Below are 13,936 nucleotides of genomic sequence, written 5' to 3'. Positions count from 1 at the left end.
GCTGTTTATTTTAATTCAAACATTGTAACTCCCAGCTCAAATCTCAAAAAAAAACAAAAGCATACCATGTAACTCCTCTATATTCTATGTTAATAAATATTTTGTAAAAATGACCAGATTTACTCATTTATAACATTAAAATACTAAAAGTGTTTTTCAAATTTCCTAAACCAGTCCGTTTTATTTTAAAACAGTTTTTTCTTCCTTCTGTGAAGTTGGTCAAGTTCCGCGCATTTAAATGACGGAATGTCATTCCAATATTATCTTTTGAAGAAAATATCGTTGCATAAAAATACATTGCATTTTTCTAAAATATGCATACCAACCTAATTATTGTATTATAACTTATTTATTTTTTATTGCGGATCATAAGTTAAAAACAAAAGGTAAGTATAATTATTATTTACTGCGTTTTTGCTTATGAAATTAACAAAATCATAAATAAAAAGACAAATTTTAAGTTTAATAATGATTTTTTTTAAATTTTGACACTTTTTTGTATACAAAATATTATTTTTTAAGTAATCTATTATAAACCGAAATATTTAGAGAGCATACACCGTTTTGGCTATTTTGCGAGACTCTGTTGACTGGATCTTCCAAACGGATGCGGTTGTTTTTGTTCGGGATATTTTGACGGGGTACTTAGTGAAAATGGAAAAATGGGAATTTTTCGCGTAATTTACATGGAAAAACAATACAAAATACATGAAAAATCATGTTTTTAAATTACTCAAAGCTGTGCATTTAAAAAATGTGGGAAAAAATGTTTGATGTTAAAACTTGACGGCCATTCAAAATCAAATTTAGAGCTTAATGTAAAAGATAAAAAATTGAAAAATCATGTTTAAAGTTTAAAAAAATATATGTAATCGTATGCACTTAACAAAACAATTTTAAGGTAAATTTAATGGTTTAAGTATCAAGTCACTAAATTTAAAAAAATAATATCTCTCAAGATATAATCTCGAAATCAAAAAAAGCACGTGCACAAACGTAAGATAATAATAGACAAATTGATGACCTAATAAAAAGTTTAAAAAGTTTCTTGGGTGGTACGACTTAACGTTCATCAAATATTTCATATCAAATATCTCACGCACTATATGAGAAAAAATTTAAAAAAGTATGCAGAATTACGCATTAGCTATGCGACAAGAGATTTTATAAAAAAAAATATTTTTAAACCCACGCAGTCAGGTTTTGCATACAAACTTAAAAATCAAATAGCGCGCTGAATACAGATGAAAAGGCAAAAAAAAATCGTGCACTAACGTTCACTACCAACGCACTAGTGTTTACAATTTAAATTTTGAAAAAAATCCAAGTTTAGTGACACAAGTATCCAGCATTTAGCTGGGTCACCCAAATTGAAATCCGAATAACCCCCTTAATGTGCGTGCACAAACGAAAGAAATGCGTGCACAAACGTGCACTAACGATGCACAAACGAATGCACACAAAAAAAGTTGAAATTTCAACATTGGGTGACCCAACGTTTAGCTGGAACACCCAATTTGAAATTGGAATTTTTCGGTTATTATAGGTGCACAAACGAAAAAAAATCGTGCACAAACGTGCACTAACGATGCACAAACAAACGCACCCAAAAAAATTTGGAGTTTTAACATTGGGTGATCCAGGTAAATGGACCTAGCGCTTTAGCGCTACAAGCGATCTCCCATCACAAAAGCGGTGGACACAAATGCAGCGTTGCCTTTTTTGCGTTCTGACAAACAACGTTGCCGGATATTTTCTTTCTCGTTATCGACCATTACTATGAGTCAGCTCGGAAATGGTTCCGGCCTCTGGGCGTTCATAAACATAATACAAAATCCCCTTAATTCGAATACAAAGGCCTCCTTATTATATACGAGTGCGAAACCAGTGACCCGTCTGAAACCGGCGTAAGCGACGTTTGGTAAACTTAACATAACTTCTTGACGTGTACCTATAACAGAAAAAGCGTACGTCAGTTTACTGGAAGCCAGGCGGGAACACCAGCAATTTACATTACTGAGTACCCACTTTAAAATGCTGTATAATTATTCAAGAATGATAGCCTAAACCTATCCTAAGATATTACAACAAATAATCCAGTAACCGGCTCGGCTATTTTCAATTTATTTGCCGCTGACTTCCACTAAATAATAGACAAAAACCGATAAAAACAATATTATCATTGAGTTCAAAACAATAGAAACAAATTCCACGACGTCGGTTAGTGATCGAAATAATAGTAAATAGTTAGGTACCTACTTTGATTTAAGAAACAAAAATCGATTGCCAAAGTAGCTTGATTTGGAAGAGCGCTGATGAGAAGGTATTAAAATTGACCAATAGTTAAAATTTGTCGCAATTAGTATGTCACACCGTAGCATAATGGTTAAATGCGACGGATGGGGCGTATACCCGGGAGATGCAGGGTTCGATTCCCGGCTGGGGTGGCTTACTTTTTTCAAAAAAGATTTTTCCTATTGGTTATAATATACTCTATCAGAAAGTATTTTTCTAAATTATACCTATATGTTCATTAGAAACCAATGTCATTATTGTGTTTATACGGTTCAATACAGCAAGATGTGTAGGTATTTTGTAATAGGCGAAGTTGTGGATCTGATTTACCTTCGTTTTCATTCGCTTTTTATTGATAAACTTTGGTCAGGGTTGTGAATAAAACTAATATAATAATATATGTACCTAGAATAATTTTTATTATTATTAAAACTGTGAAGGATGGGTCGATAGGGGAACGGGTGCTCGATCTTTGCGTTCGAGTTTAATCCACTCAATAATTATTAATATTATTAATAGTGTTTACTTGTGTTAACCTCTATTTACTGATAATAATAATGAATTAGGTAGGTACCATTAATTACCAGCTTTAGACTAGGTAGGTAGGTACTTATTTTTTAAGATTAATATGATGAATCATTCAATTGATTTGAACAGCAGCTACTTTGTTTTTTTTTATCTATATCAATGATTGTACCTACTTAACTCTTTAAAATTATCTAATTATAAGTAACTCATTTATACTTCGTTTCACAAAATATTATTTTCTCGATTATGGCAACACCAACGACGACGCTTCATTTTGCTTTCCGGCACTGAGCCGGGCCATAGATTAATATAGGCAGACCAAAGCCCAAATATTGAAGCATGGATACTATTATCAAGCGCGATCCTGATGAGGAAGTGCAGCCTTGGTTTGAAGTACCAATAATTACGAACCCAAACGTCCCGGATGCCTCCACAATAAACCAAGAGAATGCTGATGATTCAGGTTACAAGTTTGAGGTTAGTTTTTTTAAGAATCTGTCAAATACTACTGCAAAACACCAGTATGGAGTATAGTAATATGTTTCTATATTTTACAAGCTATTTAGAAAGGTTTTCAAACTTTGTTTAATCAATTACCCTCCAACAATCGATTCGACAGCAATTATTATTTTATTTTAGTAATAATTGTTCACGCTAGACTAAGGCAATCCTCTCACGCAGAAACTAAAGTCCGACAAACTAGTTGCTGATGGAATTCATAAACTGACCAGTGACGTGCTTCGCACACAATGCCAAACTGTCAAACCCATTCATTGTCTTTCCTACTTCATCCTAAGCTTTTTCCGTAATATCCTAACGGGAATATTCTGGCAGCCTGTAATTATACAGGCAGGAGTATCTCTTAACAGCTTCCACATAGGTATTTTAAATTAAAAATCGGTTAGCCCATCTCTAAATTCTTTCCCCCAAATCTCATCTTTACATTTTGACTTGTTGATGCTTGTGTATTTCAGTTCAGTGCTACCAATTTTGGTAAGAAAATATGATTTTTCATAGAATCTACTGATGTTGGTACCACTGATTTATGGGTAACTGCACCGCCATCTTTTGAATGTCGGCAATGGTGACTGGAAACTGGGAGACTACATGTTGCGTCTCCTCGGTTTCAGTTGCGGAGCTTTTGAAACTGAGAGATTCCAGTCTTGCCGTCAGCATGTCGCCATTGAAATACATTAGCTGGATACTGGAGTTTCAGTCTCATCTTGTTTGAGTATCCACGTGAGAGGACGGCCTTACTGTGTTGCTCTACAATCTCCCGAATAAACACGAAGAGGACCGAATATCAGCTCAGTTTTCTTCTTCTCGCAGGAGCGCTGTCCTGTGGCAGTTCTTTGTGCCTATCAGCAGAAGCGCAGGGTGGATAAAACCGTAATGGCGTATACTATGACAGAGATATAAATTTCACCCTTATTACAATGCCAATAGAGTTCACGTTGTTGTTATGTATTGTGTAGGTACTGTTATAGAACGTCGGGACTTACTTTATATAAATACCGTTTATATTTAAACTGGCTTTATAAGAATGTAATATCTATTTATGATATATAAATATGAATGTTTGTTTGTTTGTCTGTATGCCCCGTATGTAAAATTGAGTCATTTATAATGAATGAGCAGCATGGATTTAGAGTTGGCCGATCAACGGAAACTAACCTGATGGTATTTGTAGATTATGTGTCGTTAGCACTAGATAGAGGCCATCGGGTTGACTGTTCCTACAATGACTTACAGCGTTCCTACAAAGCGTTTGACAGAGTCGATCACGACATCCTGTTGGAAAAACTCCAACTAATTGGATTGTCCGATCGTTTTCTGAAGTTATTCGGGAGCTATTTTAGGAATCGTCAACAATACGTATCGTATGGCGTCTATCAGTCACAGATGTTCAATACATTTTCTGGTGTCCCTCAGGGCTCAAACTTGGGGCCATTGCTGTTTACGATTTTTATAAATGACATAGCAATGGTCATTAAAAATGCTATGTTTTTGTTGTTCGCTGATGACCTGAAACTCTTCATGGAACTTGTCACCTTGGACGATTGTCGTCAACTCCAACTTGATATAGACAATATATTAGATTGGGGCAGGCGTAACAAACTGGACTTCAATATTGAAAAATGCAATATTTTATCATTTACCAGAGCCTCGCGAGTATTATTTTTCCAATATTCGATGAATGGCAGAGTTCTTTTGCGAATACCATCTGTAAGGGATCTTGGCATTACGTTTGACAGTAAGCTGTCATTTAGTGGTCATATAGCTATCATTTGTAAAAAGGCGCTACAAATGTTGGGCTTCGTCTTGCGTACTTCCCGGGTCTTTTCGGATGTTACTGTATTAAAAATTCTTTATAATTCCTTAGTGAGAAGCCGGCTTGAGAGTGGGTCGATTGTTTGGGCCCCGCATCAGTTGAAATATGACCTTATGGTGGAGCGAGTTCAAAAGAAATTTTTGAGACTCCTTTATTTGAGGTTATATGGATACTATCCGTGGCTTTATCCAACTGACTTTCTCTTAGGTATGCTAATATACTATAGTTTAAGTACTAGAAGATATCAATATTTGGCCACGTATTTTTTTCGACTAATACGTGGTGTGAATGAGAACTCTGCCATTCTTGGTAATATTGACTTGTGTGTCCCTGATAACTATCTTAGAAATCGGGAGCATCAGTTGTTTGTTCTCCCGAGGAGCAGAACTAACCTGTCATTGGTGATGCCAATTGGTAGAGCAATAACTCTGTTCAACCAAATTGCTTCGGATGTTGATATATTCCATCTACGTGAGAATGAGTATAGGTGGACGTTATTTTATAAATTCTCAAAATAGGGTCTGCTTAACTCATCCGGTGTACTTCCTTGTACCTATATACTTCATATTTTTTGTATTTACACATTTATACTATAGAATAACTTAATATTGCATAATTACAATATTACATAAAACTTTTTTAATACTTAATATTTATTTGTTTCTAAATGTTATGTTGTGAACGTCTTAAACTTATAATTTGTAATGTCCACAATATGTAAAATAAATTAAAATTGAATTGAATTGAATTGAAATTAAAATTGAATTGAATTGAATTGAATTGTATGTGTTCCTCTACCATTCGTCTGAATGTGGTGAGTTGTTGTGCGCAGACCCTCGAAAGTTTCTGAATTAGTAGAACCATCTTCTTTTATTCGTATGCGTTCCTATACTATTCATCCGATTGCGATGAAACTTTGGTGAGTTGTTGTGCGCACACCCGCAAAAGTTTCTAAATAAGTACAACCATGTTCTTCTTCTATTCTATCTTCTTCTATTCGTATGCGTTCCTACCTATACTGAATTCGGAAAATCCATGCTTCTCATATGGACAGCTGTATGTGGCCTGCTCGTCGGCAAAGGAATGACCAATTCGTTGGTGTTGGTATGACTCGGAGCACAAGCATGCAACTTATCTATTGCAACAATAGATTTTTTTTCAAATTAAAAAGTCGCATTCCACCAAACTGCGGAACTCCATTTGTCAACGTGTGTTTTGTGAACAACGATGACGTATTCAACACGTTGCAGGCGAATGAGTTTTGACGTGAGAGCCGGCTCAACGCGGCAAATACTATGATTTGCTCTTCTTCTTGGTCGCACACTCATGGCTGAGGATCGTGACCACATTTAATTTCGTCATCCTTTGAGCGATCAAACTTTCTATCCTTCTTGATCTTCCGCTTCTCTCAGGGCAGAATGGATGATGCCCCAGTCAGCTCTTTCACTAGGTTCTATTGCGTTTCGAGCAATTAGTTCCACAAACGGCGGGACATCTTTTCACAAATCTCTGACTGTAACTTCGATAATAATTTATCATTCTGCGTCACTCTGCCGCTCTAGACAACCTTAAGTATCAAATGACAAAGGACGCAAAATGTAACTTAGCAGTGCATCACTTTCCGCAAACAATATACGAAAAAAAAATCTACTATTTCATATATGTAATATGTGAAGTTATTACGTACCTATATACCGAGTCGTTTTGGCTTTAATGGCGAGCTGTGTAATGTCTAAATAATTGATGTTTCTTCAATTTGAAAAAATATATTGATCTGTGATTAACACAAAAACATATCTACAAAAAATGAGTTTTTTTAGTTGTGTATTCAGAATTGTTCACTATAATAGGTTCTATCTGTAACACAAAGGCGTATCTCCGTATATAGTATGAGTAAGTATCTCAACAAACATATTAGCTGATACATTTTTGTGTTTATCGATTTTTTTCAATTTTGGATAGCGCTTATGAGCAGGTATTAAAAAGGGCAATAGTTAAAATTTGTCGTAATAATACATCGTAGTCGTAGGATAGTGGTAATGCACAGTGCGCGATACCCAAGAGACGCAGGTGCGATTCTTATATTTTTTCGAAAAAGATTTTTTCTATTGGATATATTATTTTCTCATGAGTGTTTTCAAAATAATGTATGTTTAACATGGTAAGGTAAATACATATCTCTCCCTGAGATCTATAGGGTCGTATCTGCAAAATAACCCAAAAATGACTTATGAATGCGGTTCGATAGAAAAAAAATTATATTTTTAATGCTATATGGCATTTACTGCTACTTGGAAGCAGTGGCCTCCTACACCATTGTGTCCATATGGTTATTTTATATAAAAAAAATATATTCTGAGCTATCTGGCATTATCTTACATGAGGCCCTTTTGCCTAAAAAATATTTAATCTTTGGCAGAATATTTATTGTGCTAGACCACCGTATTTGCAGATGATTTGCATTCTGATCGAGTAAATACATACGCACATATATTTTTGAAGTTATATTTCTTTTGGCGCGTTTGGGAAATCAGATCAGAGTGTATTTTTGGCCTGTGACATGTACCACCTAATTTATTTTTTCACACGAAAAAAAACGCACTCCATTGGATTCGAACCACCGATTATTCGGTTATCAGCCGAACGTACTACTTTTACGCCACAGTACGATACTGCAATCGTGATCGATTATACAGTATAATATTATGGTTTAGAATTGTTCTGTTGCCTAGGTGGTGAATCTATTATTGTCAGCCATTAGCGTTTCCTTACCTAAACAAATTATTAAACGTCAGAGTGACAGACAAAAACAGCGATAAATTATTATATAATTTAGTAATTAAAGTTAAAATTTATAGAATTAAACTAACGGCGCTTCAATAAGCGGCCCGTTTTCTTACGTGTGTAATTTAACATGATAAATAAGTGCTAGTCGAAGAATCTAGGTTATCACAAGTTTTGTTTTTGTTTTGTTACGCCAAAGAAGTATAACTTCTAACGTGCGTACATAAGTACACACACCGATTTCTTTTAATCGTGAGACATTAAAATAAATTATATTTCGAGTCCTACTGATGATTAAGTTATTTTTATTATTCTCTTTTATTTCTCTATTTTATATAGGTATATATTTTTTTATTTCTATATTAAAAGAATTTTTATATAAAACACTAATTTTAATAAAATTTTATATGAAAAAGGTGCATTTTGTTTTTTTTTATTTAAACTATGAAACCGCATCTGAGAGTTTGTTCGTCAATTCTCAAACTATATGGAGCGACTGCAAAAATCCACAATATAATTTAAAATATATATATTTATATATTTAAGAACTACAGTAGGGTAAAGTACACAAAATTATTCTAACATGGTACAATTTTCTACAGTCTACTGCAATTAATTAAATTGTAGTTAATTATTTTACATTCAAACTCAAATTACTCAAGATCATGTTATTTGCAGTTACGACCCTATAGATCTCAATGTGCTATATGTTTACAAAAAGGCAGATTGAAGTACGCAATGTGCTGCAGGTAGCTGCAATGTCTTTCGGTGAGTATACATACACTTGCCAAATGCAGTCGTACATTGGTGGCCACTGAAAGCAGAGGATACAGCTGTGGCAGGTCTTATCCAGGAATGGATTGACTGTTACATAATATTATTATACATGTTGTTATTTTCAGGAGTGTGAAGACAGCCTGATCAATATAAAATCAGAGAATGATAATGAGGATGTCATCATCAAACAAGAATTTGTTGTCGATGCAATTCGCCAAATCAATAATGAAAATCCTCAACCCGGCTCCTCCGATCGACAATACAGCCCAGTAGACCAGGTACGTTCATTGACAGGTTCACTAATAACACAACTTTTAAAAAATTTTGGGTATTACAATTTATACGGCCAACGCAGTTGTTTGAAGTTGAAATAATCCAGATATATCAAATCGCACCACCTTGAAGGAGGCCAATAATTGTCAGGTCCATTTTTCGAAATCAACTAAAGCAATCGTTTATAATCGGTTCCGAAAAGAAAATAAATGAAAATCGTGTCGTACTCACCTCAAATCAACCTCAACTCCACAAAACTATGTGGAGCTAGTAGTAGTAATTCTGAATGACAGTGAAAATGGAAAACCGTTCAGTTACGGGATTTCTATAAAAGAAGCGTGGTTAAAATGCTCCCACGACCTTTTTGAAATACGTGAAAACAAGAAAAATATATATTTAAAAAAAAGATATGCCTTCGTCTAGAAACACGATGAAAGATAGAATCTAAATGTTAGTTTTTTAAACTGAATACTCAAAAACTACTTTTTCATTTTTTCTCAATTAAAAACTGCTCCGCACATCAGACAGTCGAAAGATTATATCTGGAAAATTTAGGCACTCGTGCCTACGTAAAAAAGTTCACCAACACCGTGTCTAGGTATAATATTTCTACCTCGATCTCATACATATAATGAACTATTATTTAAAAATCTCATAATTTATTAATACTTTGAAATGTATTTTTTAGATTATCGCTAGAAGCACTATAGCTGCCAATGTTACGAGCCTCATGTCGTCCTCGGACGTGACTGAAGCACAAGCGTTTAGCGAAGACCTACACATTGAGGAACAAGACAGTAAGCTAGAACTGAAGGAATATATAGAAAAGTTCAAAGATGTCGCCTGTCGCAATAGTAAACGTGATATTTTTCAATCAAATATGGTAAACACAGAATTATTAGTGGCTGTTATACAACTGGAAAAAAAATCGTTTCATAAACAAAATTTTGTGTGCAGTATCTGTTTGGATTTTTTTTCATCGTTTGACCTGATGTTGCTTCACAAAGCGATACACAAAACCACAATTGCGGAAACGAACGATTCTGTTGCAAGGCTGGTTAAATGTGACGATGGTCATTTTTCAAGATTTCGTCCTAGTCACGTCATGAAGTCACTCAAAATGACTCATTCTGGTGAAAAACTATTTAAGTGTGATAAATGCAAATATTCATGCAAACGATCAGATGTCATGAAAAGACACAAAATGACCCATTCTGGTGAAAAACCAATTAAATGTGATAAGTGCAAATACTCATGCAGCCAATCAAGTAACATGAAAACACATAAAATGACTCATTCTGGTGAAAAGCCATTTAAATGTGATAAGTGCAAATACTCATGCAGACATTCAAATGACATGATATCACACAAAATGACTAATTGTGGTGAAAAACCATTTAAATGTGAAATATGTAATTACTCATGCAGATATTTACGTAACATGAAAAGACACGAAAAGTGTCATTCTGGTGAAAAGCCATTTAAATGTGACATATGCAATTACTCATGCAGACATTCAGGTAACATGAAAACACACAAAATGAGTCATTCTGGTGAAAAGCCATTTAAATGTGAAATATGCAATTTCTCATGTAGACATTCAGTTAACCTGAAAACACACAAAATGACTCATTCTGGTGAAAAACCATTTAAATGTGATATATGCAATTTCTCATGTAGACATTCAGTTAACATGAAAAGACACAAAATGACACATTCTGGTGAAAAACCATTTAAATGTGACATATGCAATTACTCATGCAGACAGTCAGGTGAAATGAAAAGACACAAAATGAGTCATTCTGGTGAAAAGCCATTTAAATGTGATAAATGCAATTATTCATGCAGCTTATCAATTATCATGAAAACACACAAAATGAGTCACTCTGGTGAAAAACCATTTAAATGTGATAAATGCAATTATTCAAGCAGACATCAAAGTCACATAAAAACACACAAAATGACTCATTCTGGTGAAAAACCATTTAAGTGTGACAATTGCAATTACTCATGCACTACGTCTTGTGTTATGAAAATGCACAAAATGACTCATTTTGGTGAAAAGCCATTTAAATGTGATAAATGCAATTACTCATGCACACATTCAGGTAACATGAAAACACACAAAATAAGTCATTCATGTGAGAAACCATTTAAATGTGACAAGTGCAATTACTCATGCAAACATTCTGGTAGCATTAAAAGACACGAAATGAGGCATTCCGGTGAAAAGCCATTTAAATGTGATAAGTGCAATTACTCATGCAGACATTCAGGTAACATGAAAACACACAAAATGAGTCATTCTGGTGAGAAGCCATTTAACTGTGATAAGTGCAATTACTCATGCAGACAATCAAATCACATGTTAACACACAAAATGACTAATTGTGGTGAAAAACCATTTAAATGTGATATATGCAATTACTCATGCAGATATTTAGGTAACTTGAAAAGACACAAAATGTCTCATTCTGGTGAAAAGCCATTTAAATGTGACATATGCAATTACTCATGCAGATATTCAGGTAACCTGAAAACACACAAAATAACTCATTCTGGTGAAAAGCCATTTAAATGTGATAAATGCAATTACTCATGCACACATTCAGGTAACATGAAAAAACACAAAATGACCCATTCTGGTGAAAAACCATTTAAATGTGATATATGCAAATACTCATGCACGACGTGTGGTAGCATGAAAAGACACAAAATGATTCATACTGGTGAAAAGTCATAATGTGATATATGTATTCACATAAATTGAAGTGTGTCGAACTCCACTACCGTAAGTTATTTGTTTTTTCAACCCATATCCAATCCTCATAGGAACACATGGGCCTTTAACAGATTTTGTTTTTACGTGAAACGGATGTCAGCCACTTGCTCAACCTATTAAGTCCATACTCTGCCCCTACACAAATCGAAAAACAATATGTGTACATACATATTGTTTTACAACAATATGTGTACATACATACAACCTAAGATTTGAATCTGGACTTAGGACGCTATAAGTCGACACAAATAGTTTTGTTTGGGCGATCCGACAATATTGTGCACACTTTTTCATTATATTTTTTGGTTTTCATTGAATTAGATATGTCATGTTTGTTAATTTTATTTTAAATTTTTATGCCCCACCCAACCAAACTATAATCGATAAAAATATTATTCTATCTATAAAATATCTAATTCTATGTATGATTAAATGGCATGATTTTAGGTATTTTAAAGATATAGATTTATAGATTGACATAGTAAAAGTTGATTCAAAAAATAATATAGCGGACATCTTTACCAAAGCATTGGATAAAACGAGCTTCCTGGAAAATCGTCAAAGAATGAAGTTAATCTAATGTACAAATACAAAAGTAATTAAACGGCTAAGAGGCGTGTTGATGTATAGCCGTCTAATATAATAACATAACTAAACATTATAAGTAATAATATTACAATAAAATGAATACGTGTTTAACTATGGCACTGGCTGCGCGCCAATGCTAAATACTAATCAGTACTAATTACTGTTCTATGTTCACTTCTGTGTACGGCGTGATCGGAGTGAGTACTCGAAGGTCTGTAGTGACGCACGCATATAAAATGTTATCTGGTAAACTCTCTGTATTATTCATGAAGTTGATAATAATAAAGTAAAGTTTATCATATATATAAAACAATGTTGATAATTTAACATCCTTAAACGTTCCACTATTCCCAACAAGATGAGTATTTTTTGGCAAAGTTTATTCTGTTATGGTTTGGTTTCACGAGGTTAAAGGCGATAGACATTTTTTTTTATAATTCACAATTTCAACTGTATTATTTAGTAAATATTTAGGTATCTTAAAACATTTAAAAGAAAGTAATTAAGTCAAAAGTATACTTACAATTGTAAAAAAATGTTATAAAATGTAAAATTTGTCAAAGGACCCCATCTTATTATTAAGTAGGTAATATTTAGGTATTATTAAAATTTAGTTTATTAAGTTTTCTATAATGTACTTAAGAGATTTTCACTAATTCATAGTTTTAATATTTTTTATAATTATTTTAAAAACCATGGATTTTCATAAAAATTTTAATGTGTGCAAGCTTCGTATTTTTGCGCTAGATGCCTTTGCACATCTATTCTGTACACAAGATTGCTATTTAGGGTAGTTTTTCATTGTTATATCGAAGTATTAGCACGTTTTGTAACAATTACAATAAGTTAGCCGTCTAAACAGTCAAAACTGGCTATTCCGCTATAAAATTTAACACAGAGAGGTGCTGTTAAACATAGCACGTATTGTGACAATTACAACCAACTTCTTGTAATTTCAGTCTTGTGTATAGAATAGATGCGCTGGTAGGTGAAGACATAATTGAATCGTAATACGTGTGACGTCACTAAACACAAAAAAAAATGTACAACTGTCATCGTATTTTCGTTTATGCCTGTAAATTGGTGTTATTTAATGTTCTAGGCATGCTCCTCTTCTGCCTTGTTATGGTAATACTAGTTATGTCCAAAGCGATTGTACTTGGTTCTGTCTAAATAAAATGTCAGCCGACGGAAGTTTTTGTTTTGAATAAATTAACCCAACATTTTTAGCCGTTTGACAAATGGAAGATACCTGCTGAGTATGACGATAGCTTGGTTAATAACCGTATTTATAAACAATATGTTTAATATTTTATATATAAATAAAGAAAATCAGAAACTTATTTGGTTTTAATCGCTTTTAATCACACTACCCCATTCATAATTAGTAGTACCTGTTCGCACAAGGAAACTCATTATTGTAAACCATATAGTTATTGCCATATCTCGTCAGTTCGAAGAAGATGCATTCTATTTCTTCGCTCGGTATGCTGGTTGATCGTCTGTTATTTGTACTTGGGAGTGAAAAAAATAAATAAATACCTCGGAATGGTCTAAAACGGCGATTTTTATTTGAC

Source organism: Rhyacophila brunnea, unplaced genomic scaffold (genome assembly GCF_057557595.1).
Source record: "Rhyacophila brunnea isolate RB1 unplaced genomic scaffold, BYU_Rbru_1.0 scaffold_142, whole genome shotgun sequence".
NCBI classification, from domain to species: Eukaryota; Metazoa; Arthropoda; class Insecta; order Trichoptera; family Rhyacophilidae; genus Rhyacophila; species Rhyacophila brunnea.
The sequence above is the reverse complement of the archived record's forward strand: the minus strand, read 5'-3'. Positions refer to the sequence as shown.